The 21,394-nt window shown below is 42.0% G+C and overlaps 1 protein-coding gene and 1 long non-coding RNA gene across 2 annotated transcripts in view; one reads left to right on the plus strand and one right to left on the minus strand.

Annotated features, from left to right (window-relative positions):
- The window catches only part of LOC119161154 (RYamide receptor), a 425,715-nt gene that overhangs the window by 235,247 nt on the left and 169,074 nt on the right, over positions 1 to 21,394 (minus strand). The window lies entirely within an intron of this gene.
- LOC142776336 (uncharacterized) overlaps positions 1,028 to 21,394 on the plus strand; it is a 65,209-nt gene continuing 44,842 nt past the window's right edge. The window contains exons 1-4 of the long non-coding RNA XR_012887463.1: positions 1,028 to 1,272; positions 2,201 to 2,338; positions 4,447 to 4,619; positions 11,086 to 11,187. This is a non-coding gene — a long non-coding RNA (uncharacterized LOC142776336). The remainder of the gene's footprint in view (positions 1,273 to 2,200; positions 2,339 to 4,446; positions 4,620 to 11,085; positions 11,188 to 21,394) is intronic.

A 21,394-nucleotide genomic window follows, 5' to 3' on the forward strand; every position in this document is an offset into this window, starting at 1 on the left:
TATTTGTGTTTTTTTTATGGTTATTATAAATAGTAGTACAGTTCTAATTGAAAGGTTACGTTACGCTTTCTCGGCCCATCCCCCAGAGTGAGTATGTGCCATAGAATAGAAGAAACAAAACAAACAAATAGGTGGGAACGATCGCTGTTGTCAGGGACGCAAGCCACCTTGGTACTTGCATGAGCAGAAGCATGAGCAGATCTTCCTGCTCTCCCATGGAGGGCGCCTGCTCGCTGTCACAATGTGTCTCCAACTGCGACGTGCTGGGCAGACTCGTCTCCTCCTCGGTGCCACAAGCTTGCCATCGCTGCCATGGAGCCGCCGCCGTTGTCGAATCAGGCACCGAAGCCACTGTCGAGTGCAAAGTTTTTTTTTTTGTCGTACGTTATAACGAAACTGCACTTGAGCAAATTGCTCTCTTGTTTCAGTATGTATAAATCGTAGACAGGGTTTTTCAATTTTTCTTGGTTTTTTCCGCTCGTTTTTTTTCCTTCTTCATCGTTTGTGTCTTGACGAAAAGAGGCGTCATATTGTTATGGCTTGAATCCTTGCTTTAGTCAGACAATATAATACCACATGAACCTGTCGACGCAGTTTTACATGTTTGATTTATATAAGGTCTTTGTCCAGATTTATCAGTATTTTATTTTAGCTCAGCGAAAATTTGAACTGTTTGATTGATCCATAAAACAATTGATTGTTATGTGGGAGTTAACGTCCCAAAACTACCATATGATTATGAGAGACGCCGTAGTGGAGGAATTCAGAAATTTCGACCACCTGGTTTTTTTTTTAAGGTGCGCCCAAATCTGAGCACACGGGCATACAACATTTCCACCGCCATCTTAAATGCAGCCACCGCAGCCGGGATTCGACCCGTGACCTGCGGGTCAGCAGCCGAGTACCTTAGCCACTAGACCACCGTGGCGGGGCGATTCATAAAACAATCAACGCCCCATCAATATGCACTGAGTAGGCATAAACCTCAGCTATCATAAGGTTCAATTGACTGGGACATTGCGTTCATTATAAATATAAACTGGTGCACCTAACTTTTTTTAGGACGAAAGTGTTTCATGACTGGGTCCACAGAGCTTCACATGTGTATTTCCATGATAGATATGATGATGTAAACTATATACTAAGAGATGCCAAAGAAAAAACGGAAAAAAATATTGCATCGCCAAGAGTCAGATTTACACCCCCTTCCTCCATGGCATGCGGTGGCAACCGACTTGGACCCCAAAGCATCCGTCCTGGAGCTTGCTAACGGTGAGCCATTTATGCATACCGTTTACCGGTGGTGGTACATGATTCGACGCCATCACCGTGCTCTTATCATCACTGGCGAGATGGCGCGAATAGTTCGGAGGGTCGTCGCCCCACGCGCTGCAATGCGCGGGCGCTTCAAGAAGACGTGGTCACACGTCTGCCCGCGCTTATCTAGTGACTGGGGAGGTTTTTACGTCTGAGGCTTTTACGCAAGTGTGCGTTGAAGTTACAGAGAACACCAAGGTCCGTTTGCTCGCTCCTGCAGCCTCGTTTTTGAAAAGCATCACATTGTTCACGCAAAAGTAACTATTGTGGTAGTTTGCGTTCGTCCTGTGTTTACTTGTCAATTTGTTCCGTGCTCCCTTCTTTGCGCTTGAACGGAGAGCTTTAATTGTAGAGATGTGACAAGTGTTAGTCCACGCTCGTCCTGTCTGTGTTCTTTTCGTGCATCCTTTCTGCTTGAATATAGCGTGCTGCAAATGTCAATAAGCTTGCCACACAGGACATCACATATGGTTTCTGCAACATCCACTCCTTTTGCCTTGTGTTGAAACAAGGCAAAATAAAGGACTATCTACCTCAGTGAACACAAGTTTTTCTGTCATGTTATATAGCAAGAGGGATCAGACATGATTTTTTTTTCACCAGCCTGGTCACCACGATTTGGTTTTCAGTAGCTTGACTGACTCACGTGAACATCCCTCAATGTATCGACAAATCTACTGACTTAAACTTGTGTCACACCTGACACAGCAGATCGCTAAACGAACATGCGGCACGCTAGGGGCATGCAGCAAATATAAGCCGATACGTCAACCATAATCAAGTTTATATCATAATAGTTTGTTTTAGAAAGTTCTCTATTTGAGCAGAATCTGAAATACTGTTAAATCGTGTACCTGATGATTAGTTGCTTTATTATTTTCAGGAAAATCAATGGAGTACTCAAAGAACAGCTGGTCATGCTTATGCCGCTGCAGGCTGTGCGTATCTGGGCCCTCTAGACATTACAAAGACGTTTGCCCACACTTCTTTGAGCAATGAAGCGGCTGGCTTTAAAACTTAGGTGAGTCGGTGTGGCTGTCTATCATTCTCTCAGCAAGACAATATTAGGCTGCGCTTATTGTCACTAAACATGAACGCGATGCGCAGATAATAACATAGCACTCGTATTAAATGCCCTAAATAATGACGACAACTTTTTACGCTAACATATACGATGTATCTGTGGAACGCAAGCTGCAATATTGTGCAGAGTAATAAATTCTTTTTATTAAAAGGCAACAAAATATGCACAGTTATGCTCAATATAAGTTGAAAACATGCTTACTAGGGTCAAAATGGAACCAACACCGCAAAGTGGCGTCTACATCAAAAAAGTTAAAATAAACCTTCCAAGATAGCACTAAATATAACGTATGTCGGTGTCATTCTTCAAGCTAGCGGTCACTTTAACTACAGCCAGCGTGTTGGAACTCAAGTTTTACGTCATTGTACCATTGGTTTTTTCTCGTGCAATTGGGCTTTTAGAAGAAAAGAATGGAACGAAAACAAAAAATCTAGAATGTTGCACACCTACCGTGTATACCGCAGTATAGCAATGTATAGTATAACACAAAAAATGCTGGGTTTTATGTACCGAAACGTCCATGTGTTTATGAGTGAGGCCGCAGTAGAAGGCTGAAGCAATTTTGAGCACTTGGAGTTTATTACACGTAGTTTAGGCTAAGAACACAGGCCTTTACTATTTTGCGTTCGCTGAAATGCGGCAACCACAGCCTAGATTCATTCCAGTGACCTTTGTGTCAGCAGTACAGCACCGTCAATGTTGGGTCATCGTGGCTAGTTAGTACAGTGTAGAAAATTTTAACCTTTCGTACCTTAACATGTACTTCTATCTATAAGCACACGAGATTTTTTTTATAAATTTTCCCCTTTTTTGAGATCAGCCTCCATGAAAGCACTATACCAATGCTTACAGAATTCAATCCGCAATCTTGGCTTAACGACTTATGGAATGAGATAACACGAATTATTTATGTAGAAGTTAAGCTGTCGTAAATCCTAGTGGCTGGATTGGGAGCCTGTGTGAGTGTTTTGTCTCACTGACCTTAAACAAGAAACCCCTGCTCCCTACATCAAGTGCGAAGGAAACACTTTGTTATCACTTCACGAAAGGGAAGAGAGGGGTGGGGTGCAGTCGGGCATTGTCGCATGGATGATTGTGATAAAATTATCGGGAAAAGCAGGGCAATGCTTGGTACACGTAAATTAAGGTATTGACAGTTTTGTTTGATTAGTCAATGTACATAAATAGTGAATCACAGTGCTCCAATACTTGAAAATACAGGTTGTTTACTACACAACAATTGCAGTTAGGTATATCGGACAGTGTTCGCTGACCCCGGGAGGAAGAAGCGTAGTTGACAGAAATCAAAGTAGTTGATTTCCATAGATATATAGTATACATGAAAATAATTGTCTTTTCTGCACTAGGGAACAGTGTATCTGTGCACCAATGCACGCATACTCGGAACATAAATTTCAGGCTGCCGTGCCTTTCTGCGTTTCACTTTTATGCGCTTTCAATACACATAACACTCGCATAATACACATAACGCATAATACACACAACAATCGCATATTACGCATAACACTAACATGACTATTTGGGAAAGTGGCCCTTTTTTGTTAGTTAAATACTATCTCCAGGGCATCTTGACTGTTTCTATACCATCTGTTTTCTCCTACCTTGCATTCCATCATTGTTTCCTACTTTACATCTATACCAATACAGGCAGTAGCCTGAACAAGAGAACAGAAACAATAGAGACTATGAGGTGTACACCAGTATGGCGGAATTTGAATTGCCGACAATTCCACTGCTTTCTGTGCACACCAAAATTGAGATGCAAAGCAGTTCGGTGACCGGAAACTGGGTTTTGGCCAGTGACCGGAAATTGACTTTTAAATATAAAGTCTAGAGTGAAGTCCCTACTTAAAATGAGACGCATGGCAAAGAAAGAAAGAAAGAAAGAAAAAAAGAAAGAAAGAAAGAAACAAACAAACAAAGAAAGAAAGAAAGAAAGCGCGCTTCTTACACTGCTTATACCTAGCGTGCCAGTTCGTTCACTTTGCCCCCTCCTCATCTCAGCCCAATTTTCTATACTGCAGGTCCAAAACTGAGGGCACTCTGAGAATGGCCTGGCGTTCTCAAACAGACCTTGCTGAATCTACGGAACCTGACGGCTCCCTTTTAGCGACATCGCCGGCCTTTCTGGGATGAACGACGCTATGCGCCGCTCCCTTCGCGTGCGTTACGTGGGCTGCACATGGCGTGAAGTCATGTAAGTCATTCCAGCACGTTGCTATGGGCAGTTCGCGTCATAAAGCGCCGAGTACATCGGCTGCTTGCTTAGGTGTAATAAGTACATCCCCGAAGCACCCTTAGGCTGCCCTTTCTTTAGACAGGCTCTTTCCACATTATGCTTTCCGGAGACCTACCGACATGCCTCGCCCCGAAATCTATTTGGTACAGACGCACAAATCAGCGACTATCAGTATACACTTTTTCTTCATCTAAGACACCTAGACATTACCTGTCAAAGAGCTAAATGAAGTTAAAAACAACGAAATAAATCGACAAACAAAAGAAACGAATTCGGCTTACTTTAGCTTTTCTTGTTTTCTCTATCCCTCATTTGTCTCCGGCTAGCGCTGGGTGCAGTTTTCTTAGGTATTTCAGAAACGATGAAAAAGGCTGGCAAGCTGCAATCAATGTGCAGTGCCCTGGAGAGTGATACAATCGTGGCGATCAAAATTAAGACGAAGGTTCTGGTGACAAACGTGTCACGGTAATAAACGTTTGCTGTTGCATTTGCACTGCGTCTGTCAAGGGTATAAAGCCATGTTTCACGTGTCAGGGCCTGTGCACATTGTGACAAAATCCTTGCAAAAGCACTGACAATCGGGAAAAAAAATATGCCGGAAACGTTACGATCATTTTGTTCAAACTTTTCTGACTCATCTCCTAAAACCAGCTTGGATGTGATGTGAAAAGTGTGCGAAAGCTTTTACGCTAAAACGAAAGTAATCAGTGCTCATTGTCTTAGACATTAGGCCAACTGCTTTCAGGATATAACCACATTCATGCTACAGATGGTGTCAATTCCGTTAATCAGGTAAGTTTTGGAAAAAAAGACACGTTGAATTAGAGTTGCCAGAAAGTTAAGAAAGAACCAACACTCGAGCTACTTTGTGTTTGCTTTACTGAAAGTATCGAAGTTCAATAAAGTAGCGTTATGTATGTATTACAGAAGGAAGTCGTGCTGAATCATCTAGAATTTCGAGATCAGCACGTGTTGCGTGATATGGACTTCAAGCGTTTGTTGACAAAAACAAAACGAAGCATTATTGCTGCAGTTAAATAGTTTGCAATATAAATATAGATATTTCTGAAAAAGTATATTACGGAAATCTTATCAGTTAAGCTTATGTGGAACACAAATATATATCCCGAAAGTTTCCCCTTTCTGAAGAAAAAGATGGACACGTACGTGTGCTAACTTTTAACTGAGATGAAAGTTTTTGCTAGTCTTTATCCCTCTTCTGTGTGCTTGTGTAGTTTCTGCGGAACCATTTTTAACCAACTCGCCCAACAGCTGGCTTTATTGTTCTGCCACTCGCCATGATATATCTCAGCGCCCATTTGGTGGGAGTGGCAAATATTGACGATGGGTACTGGATTCTGGGCCACAACGGCGGCATTTCGATACAGGCGAAATGAATTAACAGCCGCCAACCCACCAACTTATATTGTAGATGCACGCTAAGAAACTCCAAGTGATCAGAATCAATTCGGGCTCCTATGTTACGATGCGCACCCTAATAATATCGCTGTTTTGGCCCGCAAAACCACATAATTCAGATATAGGCATGCATTTAAACAAATCACCATGTTACTATGTATACGCTGGATATTTGTAATATGTGTATGGAGCATAAATTGGTGTTACTAACCCCTTACCTTTACTAGGCTATTAACGTTCATTCGTGCATTATGGTCTAAGAATTTCTCACATAATGGGAGCACAAAGTCGCATGTCATTTTGATAGAATAAATTCATTGTAACTAGCTGACTGCATTCACTTATCATTGCTCAAACAGTATGATCAACTGAAATATCCCCTCACTAACTGACGAACATTACTAACGTAAGAACTTTTTTGCTGAAATGTGTGCTGAATAGCTAAACACAACAGTTGAATAGTACGCGAGTCAGTTATTTAGGGGTCTCTATGCATCAGTAGCATAGAGTTAGCCTAGTAAGCACAGGTATTCTGCGAGCAAACATAGTACACATTCAACAAAACCGCTCATATTAACATAATTTATATCTTAATGTATATTTTATTTAGAGTAAATATTTGTTTTTTGCAAATAAACTTGCAAAGTATTTTGTTTATTGTTGGTCCAATAACTGTTTTTGAAGCTCTATTTTACTTTCCACAGAATTAGTTACATCAAAATGGAGGTGGTGATGATTCGATTATTTTTATTCTTATTGTCAACCATGGGCCTTAATCGAGAAAACAGGCCTTATAAAGTGCACTTTGCCATTAGCCTGCAGTCTTCCGAGTTGTTAGGCCAAGCTATTGCCTCGATTCATCTTTCTAGTTTTTTCGCGCAAATATAGCGAGAATAAGAGCTGTTCTCGCGAATACACGACCTGCACATCTATTCTGCTAAAGTGCCACGTTGACTACCCCGGCATCAAAAGCGCACGCTCTCTGCGAAGGAAGTCTCGAGCTTTGGACAAGCGCCGGTGCTGATGCTAATTTTTGAAATTCTCGTTTCGCTAATTTCACCGGCATTGTACAGACGCTGAATAATTTGAAAACTTTACGCCAGACCACTGGCCAGACACGCGAGCATAAGTTCCGCTTCGTCGTATAAAAGGTTCAAGCCTAATTCATATATACAAGTGGTGGCTGTCCGACTTCGTGCAGTAGCGGTTAGGGTGATCGGCCGCTCACCCGAAGGCCGCGGCCTCGATCCCGGTTGTGGAGGTCACATTTCTAAGTAGGCGGAATGGTAGAGGGCCACGTGCTGGGCAAAAAGCAAGTTAAAGAGCACTAGATGGTCAAAATTCCTGGAGACCTCCACTATGTATGGAGTGTCTCATTATCGTATCGTGGTTTTGGGACATAAATTTCGACATAGTAATAATAATAATAATAATAATAATAATAATAATAATAATAATAATATTATTATTATTATTATTATTATTATTATTATTATTATTATTATTATTATTATTATTATTATTATTATTATTATTATTATTATTATTATTATTATTATTATTATTATTATTATTATTATTATTATTATTATTATATCAGTGATACTTGTGTTATGCTCTAACATGTTACGACACAGGCAGCAGCTGTGTCTATGCAACCGTTTTGTGACACATGTTCAATTTGCTCACGTCAGCGCATAACTTCCTTCACTTACATTTACTTCCATATATACTGAAAATCTGTCTATACAAACTAGCAGTATCTTGTCACTACAGTGCTTCGCTTTCAAGTTTACCGCCAAGCTTAACTCTTGGAGAGAATTATCTGAGGACAGCGCTCTATTAGGCATGTGTTCATGAACGCCAACCAATGTCACTAGCTGGTTTATAATACGATGCAGGAAATCATTCAATGAGGATTTAGTTCAGTTTTATTCGTCTCATTTCTCCGTATTTTCGTACGCAGAAACGAAAGATAGGTCAATGTCTTGCTTCAGGCGCTTTCGCTTCACATTAGTGTTATCACCTCTCCGTACTGTAGACGCACCAAAGCGACAACCACTTATCTGCAATCTGCTTTGCTATATCTAGCTCCTTATGTAAGGACATTCGACCAAGCTGATTCTATTGCCCATGTCTCCAGCCGTTCATAGAACAGCAAAATACTCAGGCCCGGCTTCTACGGGACGCCCGGCCAATGACACCCGCCTGCTTCTACACCGCTTGCAGAAAAAAACCAAAATATCCAGACGAGTCTAACGCAAGTGGTTAGCCTGGAATAATGTCAGGTATGAAGAACTATACAAAATAAAGTCAAGGGACGGTGAGCCGTCTGCACGTCTAAAGATAACATCCTTACACACGCGGCTGCTATACAACTTGCACGTCAACAGCCGCTGCGTCATTGTGCAGCGAGCGCTGAGCAAATATCCATTATGCGAAGCTTGAATTGGAGCGGGGAGGATGTGGCACTCAGTGAGCAGATGTGTTTTTTTTTCAAAAAGTGCAAGGGGAAGGGAAAGGCCAGGTCTCTGCTTTCACAGAATCAGGAGGGTCCTGCCGCGGTTTTGTTTTCGTGCGCGGCTATACCAAGATGACCTTTCTTGTATGCCACACACAGACTGAAGCATTTGCACAGCGTAAAAGTGCAACAGTGGTCGTCCCTGTCAATTCGTGACTGTATCACCAATGCATCTAGCAGAAGCAGCACAAGATTGAGACTGCCGCAAAAACACGAAATAAACGGTGCGTGTTCGCAGAGATTCGCTTTCATTTAGTGCGTCTTTCAATCCGCACAATGATTCTTTCGCTAAGTGATGAAAACGTGTTCCTAATGTTAGATCTAAGGGGATGGGTCAGTCTGGCGTTTCTGCAGAATGACCATTGTGTCATTGTTCGATACATCTTAGTTTCTTCTCTTTATTTCTGCCTAGAATTGTTTTTAGTAGCGGGTTTTATTCATAGTTGCCAAGTCTTTCGAAAAAAAAACATGCTGTTCATTGACACGACAAGGCCGGGAAACTTGTAGTTAGCTTAAAGTATTTTTTACAGCAGTCACAGCAGTCGCAGGGACGCAGTCACAGGGACGACAACAGTCACAGCAGCAGTCGACAGCAGTCACAGGGACGCAAAACAGGACAACATGCCTAAAATTATGGCTGCTTATTTCGTTTTCTTGCTATTTTGTGCGCTTTATCTGTTAAAGTTTAGAGTTTTCATAAATAAGTGTACAAAAGTGTTTTGCTTATTGATAAAAACACCACTGCCTTATTTCGCGTCAATAATTTTGCTGGTGCTGGCAATTGAAATATATAATGAGGCATTCTTTTTCCTACGTTTGTTTGGTCTAGTAGATAACAATATTGTATAAGGACAGTTTTCAGTAAAACGGGACTCTAACTTGTTAGCTTAGCATTAGGAGTGATCTCAAAGAAGGAGTGAACTGTACAGAGGAGTATGCTTTTCCGCTGAGCTGGCCGATAAAGTGTAGAAAGTGCACAGGTATGCCGAAATATATGAAGTTGACCCTCTCCTCTGCCACTTCTAAAAGAGTCACTTTCTGGCAAACATATTAGCGGGATGTCGGCACATTGCAAAAGAGAGGAGCACTTTCTCGGGTCATTCTACACAATAGGATCGTTAGGATCACATTAGGGTCAATACCTAATATTAGTAACGTTTGTTGCTTTTCTGTAACCAGAGTGAACACAGTTCGAAAGCATGGGCAACAATGGCAAAACAACAGGCCACACTGAGCTATTGTTTGAAAAGGCGGTCGTTTCCCCATGTTTTACTGGCCTTTTTGTAGTGCTCAAATCACTTTATCAACTTTGCTGCACATGCGGTGCGTAATAACAGGCATATAAACTTAAAAAAGACAAGGTGGAGCAACCTAACGATAACATAAGGTTCAGAAATGTAAAATCATGAGGTTTTACACGCCGATATGAGGATGCTAATATAAGGCACTCGCAAAGTTGTGCTTATGATGAGGAAGCACGCCTTCCACAAAGAATTAAATGAAGTGGGGAAGGTGTCTCTTGCCTGGTAATCAACAGTGCACACAATACCTCCTCCCTACACACACATGTGTTCAGTTTGGGAAACATTAAAATCTTATTCCGTGTTATAGTAATCAGGAAGGTGTAAGAACAACAGTTCAATGGCAATATTTCGTTTGAGAACCCTTCTTCCATATTTTCGGATTACGCACGACTGGTTTACCTTGTTTAGTGTTCATCTGCTTGTAGTTGTTGAATAATTCGCCCGCGTACTGCTAACTGCTGGTCTCCTGAATGGCTTAAGTGGTACAGTGACCACGTCCCAAAAACGTTGATCCAAGTTCCAACTCCGAACGAGGATGAATGCTTCATCAACAGTATAAAAAGCTTTAATTGCCGGGAAATTTAGAAATCTATAATATTTTATTTGTGGCTTTGTGTAAGACGTGTTTGCGTTGCAATTTCGCTTTTCACAGCCATTTTTCTGCCTCTCGAGATAGAAAAGTTTGTTCTAGCTCATTTTGACTACGCTAATAATGAAAAAGAGAAAATTTGTTATGATTGTGGAATGCGATATGATTCTTATATGATATATTTTGTAAGCTGCTAATTTGCTCGAAGCCATAAATTTTTCTCTTAAAAGTAATTTTCTCTTTAATTGAAACTACCAACCATACAAATTAGTTGCCTAATTGACTCAGCTCACATGTCGAGTGGAGAATGCTGTTTCAAAAGCATCATACCCATTTTATTTGAGCTCACTACACTTTTTTAGAAACGCCTGTGCACTTCCAATTAAATTGTGCGCTCATAAATACTCAGCTACTGCGGTGGGTCTAGAATAAAGTGAAAATATCGAGTAAGATATACATAACAATCTCCAAGTACTTAATCCTCACTGCTTGCCTGTCAACGTTTGGTCGTGGTGCGTCTGTAGGACCACTTGGCCGGAAACTTTACGTATTCTTTATGATCTCCCTATTTTTTGTCTGGTTGTCTCGCAGGAAAATTGGAGACATCATCTACAGTGCTCCACAGACGGTGTCACGACAACCTGTGTGAAGGGCGGCAGACATCACATGGTTAATCCCAATGACACCTCAAAGGTGAGTGCCGCTAGATGAAATTGGCCACCATGACAGCACAAATATTGAAACTGAAGCAACCTTAAACAGGATCTAAAAACAACCCTTCAAGACTTCACTCTGTCTTGGTGATAATGTCAAAATATTATCATCCTTCATGTTAGCAGGAGAAGCTCAACGCTGTATAGCCACCCATTGAAAGTATGGTCGTGCGTGCACTTGCAGATTTCTTGATTATGACAGGCAGTCACCGGTAAATAATGGTTCAATATCACGGACTTTCGAGAGCTGTTTCTTACTAAGTGCTATATAATTGATACATTTTTACGCTAAGTTTCTTTACTTTCATGTTTTAGCGTGTGCTTTCATGCATACAGACTGCGTTTACAATGGGATTCAATTACGCAAAGCCGAATGGATCGCTCTGTAATGCATTGCGATGCGTTCATGATGCAGAGCTCACGAGCACATTCTTATAGTCACATTACACTCTATCACCGCGAACTTGCGGTAAAAGAATGGCACTGCGAAACCGGAAATGTCCACACGCATACCATGCCGGTGACTTCCGGTCACGAATAGCGACTTTTGATATTAAGACGCGGGGCATATATAGGCGCGTAAAGACGGTTACTTTGTTTTGTTTTAGCATGAAAGTGTTTTATGCCAGGGTCAACCACGACTCCGCTGACGCATTTCCGTCATAGATATGATTTTGTCAAACAGATATTAGGGAATTTCTAATAAAGCGGAGACGTAATATTTGTCAAAGGGCACGGAACCAGCGACCACTCAATCTGCAACGCGTATTGTTCAACGTTAGGCCACGAAGCATACGTCGTCACTATTGACAACGGCAAGCCTTTTATATACACCAGACAGCATTTGGAGGTCCTCGTAGCTTCATAACTTCAGCGGGTTTTGGTCATCATTAGCGAGATAGCGTGACGGACTCAAGTTGGGCTCGCTCCTGAAGCACTCACCTATCATGTTTTGGTTAGCGCTGCCTCCACAGAACTATGGCTCTCCTGCGTGCGCTTAGCACGCTCGTGATACGGCAGAGCACGAAGGTAACTTTTCACGCTGCCGCGGCCGCGTTTACTAAAAGAGCACGCTGGTCACACACGAAGAAAGAATAGTTTGTATAATTGTGCGTTCCTTTCGTGCGTCTTTCTGTTTGAACAGCGCTCTTTAGATGTCAAGCTGTGACAGTTGTTAGTCCTCGCTCGTTCTGTGTATGCTCCTTTGATGCGTGCTTTCTGCTTGAGCAGCGCGCTGCAAGTTTCCAGCTGCTTGCCGTTCTTCCCTGCTGCTGTGGCATTGTTTCCTTTGCCCTTGTAAAAAGGCAATGTACAATAAACGCTCACAGTTTATGTGAAGGCACATTTCACTTTCTTGTTATACTGATACCTAGAAAGAGGGATCAACCGTAATACTTTAAATATTCCCCACTTATTTTTTCACTTCCTAAAGATATTTGATAAATGTGCTTATGTAAGCGCTACTCGTCACTTATTAGCGAGCAGCACCTGTACCGCTCATTTGTTTTTCTGTCTTACTTTTTTGTTTTGGTGTGGTACCGTAGTCAATCCAAAATGAGCAAACAACTCACCGCCAGCCCAGCAGTCGTAATAAATATTACCGCATACATATATACGAAAGCATTGCCCGCTACGCAGATACCAGAGGCTATTGTGTTGACCAGTTATGTTCCAGCCCTGGTCATTAGCCGTGAGCCTACCAGAAAGGCTGGCTTCTGTCTCTCGCTTGGATTCGGCCCTCTGCGTACTCCCATGACACTTATTACGAAGAAAGTTTGGAAACCCGCCGCCGCTTACATGTGTGCGAGCGATTTACCAGGCCCCCCTCATTGTTTAGGCATCTTCCGCATTTTCTTTTTGTTTTTTTTCCTGTGCGTCAGTGCAACGCTTGCACGCGCATATTTTAATTACAGTTCTTACACTCATTGTCCATCTGAAACTGCCGTGTAATTATCGCATTGTACAAATGATTGATTCTTGACGTAAGAGCAGTTCAATTGCAGTACACTGGTGTTCTGCCCCTCAGCCCAGTTGTAAGATTCAAGAGTTGTACACGAATGGAAGTAGGAGTGGGCGCACATCGAGGAGCGCAGTAATCTGAAGGCGAGAACGGTGACCTCTCGTCCGGCGTCCTGAAAGCCAAGTCACGCCAGTTCTCGCTTCGCTGGCTGTAGCAATTTCACCCGTTGCATTTCCGCACAATGGTTCAATTGTTGAAGCCACCCCCGTACCGGTGTACCCTTGCCAGCACTACGCTACGCCTTATTCTATGAGCTCTCTCCTCCCGCTTTCTAGTCTTCACTCCGTCAATCCAAACTATATTCATAGCTATTGATTGTGCGAAAGTTTATTGATCGCGAAGACGTCCCTGCGTTACGGAATATGAGGAAACCATGGACATGGGCTTTACATGCTTTAGATGTCGTTCGCACGTGTCACCCTGGCTTGGTGGACCATGCTTCGTGGAGCGGAAGTTGAGATAGAGCGGCGTAAACGATGCTTTTATAGCAAAGCGAAATACAAGAAAGGGCTGCATAGCCCAATGTTATTTTACTGGGATGAGAGTAAAAATGCATGCACTTAAAATTGTCATTTTGGAGTCTTGCTGCTTTCTGGTTCTTCTTGACGTTTCATTTGGGGTTTTTTTTTTCAGAAGAGCGCCGCGGTGCTTGTTATTATGCAACCCCCCCCCCCTACACCACTGCGCATATCATTGATTGATATGTGGGGTTCAACGTCCCAAAAGTCGCATATGAGATTATGAGTAACGCCGTAGTGGAGGGTTCCAGAGATTCCGACCACCTGGGGTTCTTTAACGCGCACCCGAATTTGGGCACACGGGCCTACAACATTTTCACCTCCATCAAAAATGGAGCCGCCGTGGCCGGGATTCAATCCCACGACCTGTGGGTCAGCAGCCGAGTGCCTAAGCCAGCACATATCAGCTCTCAGCGTAATCTGCGGTATATGTATCTGATACCGGTGAGCTGAAAACAGTCAACCTTCCTGCAATTCCTGTTATGACACATGTATGATGGGAAAATTTTGGTGAACGTGCCCACCCCCCTCATTTTTCATTTTTTTTCAACTCGTGAGCAATAGAAGGCTATCGTTTTAGTGTACGCTTTAAACAATTTTACACACTTAAGAGTGTATTTTTTTTATCCCGTGGAGAATACTATTTTAGGGTGTTTAGAAACACTCCTGATTGCTTGATTGATCGTTTGATTGATTGATTAATTGATTGATTGATTGATACGTGCGGTGTAACGTACCAAAACTACCATATGATTATGAGAGACGCCATAGTCCAGGGCTCCGGAAATTTTGACCACCTGGGGTTCTTTACCGTGCACCCAAATCTGAGCACAGGGGCCTACAACATTTCCGCCTCAATCAGAAATGCAGCCGCGGCAGCCGCGATTCAATCCCGCGACCTGCGGGTCAGCAGCCGACTACCTTAGCCTCTAGACCACCACGGCAGGGCAGAAATAGCCCTTGAAACGTAAGTTGTAAGAAAGTCACACTCTACTTCATAGGTGTTCATGAACAGCCCTAAACTATGAATGTTAGAACAACCTACACCCGTGCGACTGAGGCGTAACACATAAAAACACCCTTGAAACAATGGCAGTTTATAGGAAGAAGCATTTTGATCAAATGAAGTGCAATTAACGGGACAACAAAATAAGAGACCAAGAGGACTAAACGCTTCCTCCTATGTGCCTCTTATTTTGTTGTGCTGTTCATAGCACTTCATTTCACCAAATATGCACCACTAACTGGCCCAAGCCTCCACTATTCTAAAGGAGAAGCATGCGTGAACCTTATTTCCTGTGGCTGAGAGGGAAAAAGGAAAATATCGGTGTCATTACCGCACTTGTTATACCTGCACCTATGCAGTTGATAAACTAAGGTGCCGTGGTCTTGAATAAGCTGCATAATATCAGTGTACATATGTATAGGTAAACTGGGCCAAAAATGACAGAGTGAGACGCGGCAGTACCCACAACACACGCACACACGCACCACACTACAATAATACAAACAATAAGCTGTAGCGTAAAGCTTAATCTAACGTAACGTCAATGTAAAAAAAACGCGATGCCGATATGTTCACATTTCTCTTTATTCATAGAAAAAATCCAAGAAATCTGTCAAACAGCACTCTCAATGAATTCTGCAAAATTTGGAATCACCCACGTGACCAAAGTTTTTTTCTGAAATGTGCTAGAAATCTACTGTTTTCAGTGCGATAAATCCACACACCCTTTTTCAAAAATATTTACGCTGGGGCAAATGGCTAAGAGGCCTTGAATGGCCTCTCAGTCATCCAAGTTTGGCCTTAAATGGGACATATACAACAACAACAAAAACGCGTACGGGCAGTAAGCGAGTGTTCAACTTATTCTGGATACTTATTTACAACCCACTATAAGTCGCAGTATAAACCTTGACATTAAAACATCACAGCATTCCACAAGGTAATGCAATTGGCGTTGAATATATGTAATGTGATTGTTCATACACTTCTAATTCCATAACCAGAGCTCGTCACTGGTGCTTGCGCAACCATCTTCAGCTGCCGATACGACTGGTTCTTCTGAGAGAAGTGAGGCCAGGCTGTTCTTTCTCTACAGTAATTTTAACCCCATAAACCTAAAATAAACAAGCAAGGAGCAATGATCACAAGTTTCAAAAAGAGTGCAATATACAGTATGCACTCTGCATGACTAGCCACTCTTTTAGTGATGCCTAAGTGTAAATAAAGTGCATAGCCAGCATATTCAGTGGCATCGGACCCTACTGCAGTAACATATGCAAAAAAATAAAGGTTTTCTACGAAATAAACGCCATGAAAAGCACAATGTGGCATAATGTTTACACAGTTAATGAATGCTAGAGATATTAACCTTACTTTACCCTTTTAGCTTGCTCACGCAGACTACTAGAAAGGTCAGATCCAAGTCGATAATGCACCATTCGTTATATACATAATCCAAGGCTAAGAGAATGTTAAACCCTATGCTTGATGTAACAGGGTGAGCTATAGCCGCCATATATTTCAAACGAAGTTTATGTACCTTTTTCTTTATAGCTATAAGAGACAGTAATTATTTTACCAACATTTTGACCATGAGCCATTCCTCTTTTTACTGAAACATACTTAGCACTGAGAATTGTAAGGTTCATTCTTTGTAATTTTTTTTACTTCAGGTTCCTCATTAAAACTTGATAAAGGCTATTAGATGTCGTGTTGCAGAAGAACAGTTACTCTTACAACATTTATTCTGCTTCAGCGTATTCCCTGTTACGTTATCTAAACTCTGGTCGACGACTAGATACTGTGGTTGCAGAATGGAAGGACTATGAGTACAAAAAAGCATGTTTTGAGATATCACATTTATTATTGAAAATCTGCATCATTTCAAAAGTACAATGCAATAACAGCAAATTGACAGGCCCAGTGAAGAGGCACGAGCTAGATATATATAACCAATATTATTTCTTTCTTTTTGTGTGGAAACTTCTTGCATGGCAAGCGTCACTTGACGCCTGTTCTGCAGCCGTGTCAGCACAGTACAGTCGACTCTGTTCAAGAGTGTCTAGGGTCTCCACTGTGCAGTGCCCTGGTGAAGTTCCAAAATCGTTTAGCATACTCACACGGGCTATATTGCCATCATCAATACTAAACATATGTCCAACAGTGCACACTTACAGTGTTTGGTGCCCAAGGAAAATGTTTTTTTCTAACGCGCTCCCACACGACAACCCAACGACTCGTTATGGTTTAGTTTTTCCATGGAGGCACTTAAATGTAGTTCTGGATGATATAGTTCCAGGTAATTTCGCTCAACAGTCTCAATACGAGATGCTATAAGGTGTTCTTTATGAACTAATGGTTAACCATTCAAACGGGATTTGTTCCATCTGCACGAACTTGCGGCGTATTTCGAGCAAAGGCCGTGAGATTGATTGATTGGCAGCTTTTGATGCCATGTAAAATATGTGGACCGGGCAGCTTTCAACGTGTCCTCTAAGTTGGCTCTATTTGGTTTACTGGCCCAAGAACGGCAGTTTGGTGTTTGTCAATATTGGATCACGGTCCTGAGATGTCCCCGACCAGATATAGATTTCCCGACAGAAAGCATGATCATTCTGCTCTCTTTCATTTTCACAGTTCTGAGTCTGTTCTTCTCTGAATGTGCCAGATACACTCCAGCTCGCAAACTGTAACTTCTTCATATGACTATGATGCTTGAACTACAAAGAATCCCTTGCAACATAAGAATGGGGGGCATAGCAAGCTGCAGAGTAAGGTTTGAAATGTATCTTTTTTAGAAAAGAAAATACTAAGGAGAAAAACAACGTATAATTCTGGTTCAGAAGAAGCTGCTGATTCCATGTAACGCAAGAAGAAGTAACTTATTTTATATATATATATATATATATATATATATATATATATATATATATATATATATATATATATACATTTTTTACGGTGTCCCTCTAAGTAAGCATTCAAACAGGCACATTTGTATTTCTGCAGATCCAGTATGGTACTGATACAATTTGTTTCTTAAAAACAGCTCAATGTGACTGAAAACATATGAATATTTTACCTTTATACATATTGCACATAAAAGGACAATGCCACTGAGCATACACGGTGGTACGCACATTGATGAGGGATCCATTGAGCTAACATGTAAAATTATGTAGTGTGTGGTTACGTGTTTAAATTCGAATAAAACTAGTGTTCTTCAGACAGCTCACGTTGGCACGAATATATAATGAAAGGAATCGCTCTTGCTTTCTCTCAATGGCCTTTGCATGTTGCTAAATTATGGGTATTAGTTTCACGAATGCTAGTCAGTTAAATTCAGAAGTCCTTATTATTGCAGCTAGGCTGTTCAGTGGTTGTGCGTTAAAAATGTACATGCAGAGACTCACTAAGCACCGCTCATGAACCCCGTGTCATCACAATAAATATATAAGCTTCTCTGACAATCTATACAGCCACCAGAATCTCTAAAACTTTTGATTGCGATTTCGTGGTACACAATAATCATTCACTGATACTGATAACCGAGTTATTTTATATACAAAAGCGTTTTATATTTTTTTGTATTCTCAGATAAATATGCAGCCTATAGTCTTACATTTTGGTGGCAAGAGATGCATGAATTTTGTGAATTATGTATATCATTACGGTGTTTTTAGTGCAACAACAAAAATATTGATATGCTTCACATAGAAAAAAATTTTTTAACATCTCTAGTACTTATTGAAGTAAATGTGAAAACAGGGCGAGGCGAAGATAATTCTAAATAACAAAAACATTGTGAAATATACACATGGTTTAAACAATCGGAATAAATTAAATTGTACTAGAACGTCAGCACACATGCTCAAACTAGTGTTTCAGCAGTTAAGATACGGCAATTGGGCCACACGAACAGATAGAAGGTCTGTTCAAAGGCAAGTCCAGCTTAACGATCGGTTACACATACGCGGGAGCCGGAGTGTAATTCGATGTACGTTGCGGGTGAACGAAAACGTCGGTAAGAACGAATGGACGAAATAAAATGTATTAGCACGTAGGTAAGCTTCGCGGGTCCCACCTAACGCGAAGCAATATGCTGTTCTGTTACACCATGCAGCAACCCGAGTATAACGGTAGTCTTAGCACGCAAAACAAACACAGACCAAAAAGAACGACGTGGACACTGCGCCCTTATTTTCCATTCTCAGTACTTTGGTGTGATAAATAGAAGAGAGCAAATGAACTACCAACGTACCAAAGCATATGCGTCGTAGACACGGTGGAGGCTTAGAGATGACAGCCGAAATACTCACGCAAGTCTTAATAGATTAAAATAAATGCTCATCAGGAGCGGGTCGCCACGCACCACTGCCAACAATCAATGGTGCCGCTACCATCCTGTTCAAATACTACTCCGGAAAATTCGTACAAAGAAAAACTTGCCCACATTGATACAACTTTTTTGCTATCCCGGTAACTCAGGTCACACAATAATGCTTACTAGGTAAACATATGCTCACTTATCACCAACTAGTTGAAAAAAATTGCTTGAAGGCACTGTTCTCTCGTTCATACAGTTTACATAATGCTGAATACAGCAAGATGAAAGTTGTATTTACTGTTTCACTTCGAGTGTTCCATGATATGAATCCACAGGTCTCCCCTCCAGTATAGTGCGTCTTCGTAATGAGCAGCACAGACAGAAAACACAAGACGAGCATGAAGCGCAGGCACATTTCAAACAACATAACGCCGACTTATAAACTCTACCGATCGAGAAGCGACGCACACCTCACGCACACAATCGGGAGAGTATTTTTGATATTTTGTCAGCACAACAGTGACATGTAACATGAAGCCGCTCACTCTCCCGTGCTCAGCGTCTGCTGCGCACGCGCGGTGGTCCAGGGAGCCGAAGTTGCCTATAAGCGACAAGACACCGCGGCGCTTGCACTCCAGCTAGATCCGGTCCAACGTTTGCTCCGGCCTTTCACGGGCTGCGTGGCCGCAGCTTTCTTTTACAGTGAAAACTGTTATGAGATCACAACTCGGGTCATGCGCAGTTGTCCGCCACCGCTGCTGCAGGTGTCCATAACCACATCAGGCGAAATTAGCAACAAAAACCTAGCACCAATGACACAGTGGGGCTCGAACCCAGGCCCGCTGGGTGCCAGCCTATTATTCTACCACTGAGCTACGCCGGTGCTTCAGACTTGTTGGCAAACGTGCTTTAAGCAGGCTTGATGTCAGGTAAGTTTTCGCGGTAATATGAATTATAAAGCGTTTCAAAACAGTGCAAGATCAACCAGTCATTCCACAATCCGAAATGCGTAACGAGTAGGTCGAGTGGGGTCAAACCCACTACAAAAGCTTGTTCTTGTTCTCCTCTTAACTGCAGCGCATACCCACTTCAGTCACAATTCCTCATCGTCGTCAGCCACTGCATGAACAATTGGCACAAAATTCCTTGCAAGTGTTTAGCCGATTCTACGTTTCTCAGAAAAATGACGAAAAATGGCATGGCGAATGCCGGCCTACTTACCCAAAAAATTTATTATTGTGCCCTAGTGGGTATGAAGCAAGTTTGGTTGCAATAATTACACACCGCCGCGGTGGCCTAGGTGGCTAAAGTACTCGGCTGCGGACCCGCAGGTCACGGGATCGTATCCCGGCTGCGGCGGCTACATTTTTGATTGAGACGAAAATGTTGCAGACCCGTGTGCTCAAATTTGAGTGCCCGTTCAAGAACTCCAGGTGGCCAAAATTTCCGGAGCCCTCCACTACGGCGTCTCTCATAATCATATGGTGATTTTGGGAAGTTATACACCACATATAAATCAATTGCATTAGTTACCCAATGAGTGTTTTTAAAAGGCTCCGAAAGGCCGCTTTTCAAGCTTTCGTTGTGACAGTGCTGCCCCTTTCATGCAGGCCTGGCGTTCTTTATTTTTTGCGACAGTCATATGTTGCGTTATTTGAACAATGTGTTCGAATCGCAGTAAGCATTGTGACGATGCAGTTAGGCCAGCACGAGCTGCTATTCAGAGCACGCAAATGCAACATTCAAGAGCAAAATTTAGTGCATCTCCACTTACCTATCGTTGTGAAGACTAGTGAAAAAGCTTAGCCGATGGCTTTTGCTTTGCTATATGGGCCTTTAAGGACTGCGCATTCATGGCCAAGCGGGCGATATTTCATCAGCATCTTCATTTCGGAAAAAAAATTGCACCACTTGAGATTACATGCATCGTCCGTCACAACATTCAATAAGAATATCTATTTGTACTCAGCTTGCAGTCCTTCGAACAAAACTGCGCTGAAAATATTTCAGAAGTTGATTTCTCGCTGTTAACGAAGACGAGGTTTGATCGAAGCTCGTCTGCTCAGGAAGTAACATATAATTAAAGAAGGGAATCCCAAAAATGAAAAACAAAACAAAAAATGCTGTTTTGGCTTCTCTGAGGACAACTTTGTTCTTATGTTAGCCAACTAGGCTCCCGTCATTGTGAGCAAGGCTCCGTCAAGGTTACCAAAACGTGTTTTTCCTGCATTATTCATTATAGTCAGTGTACTCTTTTTAGTTTTCCTGATGCAGTTATCCGCAACAATAATCAAATAAAATGTGCGTCTCAATATA

Source organism: Rhipicephalus microplus, chromosome X (assembly GCF_043290135.1).
Source record: "Rhipicephalus microplus isolate Deutch F79 chromosome X, USDA_Rmic, whole genome shotgun sequence".
NCBI lineage: Eukaryota > Metazoa > Arthropoda > Arachnida > Ixodida > Ixodidae > Rhipicephalus > Rhipicephalus microplus.